The sequence below is a fragment of the Mytilus edulis genome, chromosome 6, assembly GCF_963676685.1.
Source record: "Mytilus edulis chromosome 6, xbMytEdul2.2, whole genome shotgun sequence".
In the NCBI taxonomy this organism is placed as follows: Eukaryota; Metazoa; Mollusca; class Bivalvia; order Mytilida; family Mytilidae; genus Mytilus; species Mytilus edulis.
In genome coordinates this window covers 91,895,790-91,899,579 of record NC_092349.1, presented here as the reverse complement: position 1 = coordinate 91,899,579, position 3,790 = coordinate 91,895,790, and the positions used below count along the sequence as shown (strand labels likewise).

The 3,790-nt window shown below is 32.3% G+C and overlaps 1 long non-coding RNA gene across 1 annotated transcript; it reads right to left on the bottom strand.

The window, feature by feature from the left end:
* Nucleotides 1-391: 391 nt before the first annotated feature.
* LOC139528894 (uncharacterized) lies at nt 392-3,119 on the bottom strand. Its single transcript, XR_011665718.1, has 2 exons — nt 2,788-3,119; nt 392-1,735 (listed from the first exon to the last, which is right to left on the bottom strand). It is a non-coding gene; the product is annotated as an uncharacterized lncRNA (long non-coding RNA).
* Nucleotides 3,120-3,790: the final 671 nt, after the last annotated feature.

Genomic DNA, 3,790 nt, shown 5'->3' with positions numbered 1-3,790 from the left:
ATAATGGGGTCTAGCAGTGGTGTATGGTTTAATTCAACTATATTCTAAAGTATGAATATGCCATATTAGCAGTTTTAGTTGCATCAGTTGGTGCACCTACATTGTATGCACAATCATCAAATCATAGCTGAAACTATCTTAAGTGGTGTAATTTTCTTGTAAGTTATATTACAATAAATGCTGATGTTGTTATAATGGCCTAGCAATGATACAACATTTTTTGAAGCCTGTATGGTTGCCTAACTATAATTGCTTACTTTCTTCATTTATTTTGGTGGATATATATATATAGTTGTCTCATTATGATGCATTGGCTATCATTCCACATATTCTTATCTTTATAATAATTGTACATGTCTTATCTAAAATCAGCTTTTAATACAGAGACATGTTTTGCCTATTTGTTATTTTGATAATACAAATAATACAATTAAAATAGAAATGCATTAACATGTAAAATATATTCAAAGACAATGATCCATGACTGATTGTACAGGGCTGAACAATCCCTATGGAAATAAGATGTGCCAACACTTATACAACTGCTTACCAAATAACATTAACTTTTCATAAGTTGTCCCCTTTAAACAAACCCTAACACATAGATTGCTGGTTTCTTAAACTAACATAATTATAGTCAAAGTCAATAGATCATGCATATGACCGAGGGATAAGGACCAAATATCCTCTATGGAACTGAAACGTACTAATGCTTCTTCACCTACATGGCAATCATCATTGACTTACGACGATTGGTTTCCTTCATAGTAAAATAATCAAAAGCTTTATGAAATTTCAAAGTAACGTAAGTTTCCAAGTAAAAAGAGAATTTAGGGGGCAGGGTCAAATATCCTCAATAGAAATTGAAAGTGACAAAGTTTATACAACTGCACACCAAATATCATTGACCATTCACTAGTGGTTCCTCAATAACTCACCTAATCAAAAACTAATACATGTAAACTAAGTTTCAGAGTCAATTGACTATGACAAAGGGGGTGGGGCTAAATATTCTGGTAATCAGGTAATGAGATATACCTATGCTAACACAACTGCGTATCAAATATCATTGACCTCCCATAAACTAGACCTAATCACACAATCACAAACTACATTTTTGTAATACATTGTTGATGCTGACCATGCTGACAAAACAACACAACTATATATACATGTATGCCTCTCTTTTTGACTCTGTCATCTTTGGCAAGACAAAAATTCCAACAAATTTAATACAAATATTTTGTCCATCTTTTTTAAATTTCTTTATTCTTATTTTCTTAAATAAATCAATGCTGCATTTACACATAATTCGATATCAATTTGAAACGTTTAACATGTTTAATGTCTACTTCAATACGCGTCAAAATCACTTCACTGTCCAAACGAGCTTAATTTTTAACTCAAATAATAATATTCATTTGTTGTAATTGCTGGCAAGTTTATAAATAATTCCTGTCAGAAAGCTGAATCAAAACTTGTTGTATTAGTTGATATGATTACACCTGGCAAAAACAATCTTCAAAATTGATCATGTATGTAGATTTACATGTAGGTATATGTAAATATTTTCATAACATCGTACATGTAGTAGTCTAGAGTTTCATTGTTGTTGTGGAACTATAGGGGTGAAAAGACAATCCAGTTGCTACAGAGAATCATGTATTGTACATATACATGTACATGTATGCCTTGCCTCTTCTTGTATTAGCCATTGCAAAAGATTGGAATCAAGCTGAAATAAAAACAAATAAAAATAGGTATAATATTCATTATTGCTTTAAAATTTTTACATATACAATGTAGCATAAAGGCTTCATGTCACGTCCACTTGTATTTTTGTCCATCTAATGAGTTAACCTTTTTCAACTGATTTTTATCGTTCGTTCTCATGTTGTACTGTTATACCACTGTCCCAGGTTAGGGGAGGGTTGGGATCCCGCTAACATGTTCAACCCCGTTACATTATTTACGTTTGTGCCTGTCCCAAGTCAGGAGCCTGTAATTCAGTGGTAATCGCTTGTTTATGTGTTACATATTTGTTTTTCGTTCATTTTTTTATATAAATAAGGCCGTTAGTTTTCTCGTTTGAATTGTTTTACATTGTCTTATTGGGGCCTTTTATATGGGGTATGGGCTTTGCTCATTGTCGAAGGCTGCACGGTGACCTATAGTTGTTAATGTCTGTGTCATTTTGGTCTCTTGTGGACAGTTGTCTCATTGGAAATCATACCACATCTTCTTTTTTATATATTCATGTCTAAAGTCTTTATGTATTAGTTTTGTCCATGTTCATGTTCATTGAGGCCCTTATAATTACATTTGTAATGCTTAAATTCTCTAGGGTCCCAAGTCAGGATCGTCTGGCCTTTGTTATATTTTTTTTTATAGTCTTGTATGATTTTCAATTATAGATTCTTGTGTATAATTCTAACTTAAGTTTAGTATGACATGAACTCCATAATCATTGAACTAGTAACTTTTGTTTAGGGGTCAATTTAAGCAAACCGTATGTTTGAGAGCTTCCCGCTGCATTGAAGACCATTTGGTGGCCTTCGGCTGTTCTCAGCTCTTTGGTAGTGTTGTTGTGTTTTTAGCACATTCCCCATTTTCATTCCAATTTTATTTGAAATTGTAAGTGAAATATCTTGATCACGGATTCGCTGTCATCCATTGCCAATGTTATAATAAAATAATATATCTGTTCTATAAATAATTGATGTAGGAATTAAGAAAAAAACTGTTTGTAACTTGTTAAAAACGTAACTTCGTAACGCACAACGTTACCTTCTACAGGCTTCTTTTCGTACCATTCGAGTTTTATTTCACAGTTATTTCATAGAAAAGTGGTTTACCAGTATCAAGTTGCTGAGGGAAACGAAAAGTTATGATTCTTGAAAATTTCACGAATGCTTAAATATCCGGAAAATGAAAAGTGCTTGTAAATCCAAATCAATTACGGCTTGGGAAGCGTCATAAATTTCGTACTTAATATTTTACAATTATATACTTTTGAAGTGAAATAATGCTGTCCATTAGCAAATTATTGATAAAGTAGTAATCTTAATATTTTTTAAGCGCCTTTGGCTATATCAAAGCACATGTAGCAGTCTGTAACACCAAAGCCCCGATTAAGGAAACCATCTTGAAATGACCTTGACATCGACAAAATCTATAAATACGTATTTAAATGAGGTCCCTATTAAAATTGCAAAGGCCCTGATCAAGTATAATGTTTGGGGGTTTCCACGATACATAGCAAGTACAGAGAGGCACGATGACAAATAATAATAACATCAGCTTGCATTAAATAATTCAATAAAATACATATCTTCATACAATGTAGAAATAAAATAATCAAGTGTTCTTACAAATTCAAGACTTATACAGAGAGGACGTAAGACAATGCTTTTAAATATTTACCTTTATTGGGATGGAATCCACCAAATTAAACGGCGTCACTGATTAAAAATAGCCGCAAAATTATATCCATGCGCCATTTGGCAAATTTTAATGCCTTCATTACAAACATTTTCGGCAATGAAATTATTCTTACAATAGCTCACTTACATCTTCATCAAAAGCACAGACGATAAAAAGCTATGCTTAACTTTTTAATTAGCACTTTTTCAAATGGGGAACATCAATTGTTTTGGGAAAATCGACGATCATTTAAGGTAATCTTCCTGATATTTATTGTTTTTCATAACAAAAAGTGTGAAAAAAATGTCTGAATTAGTTATAAATAATCTACCAGACCTGCCAGATCAGAGAAATGGCACTTTTTCAA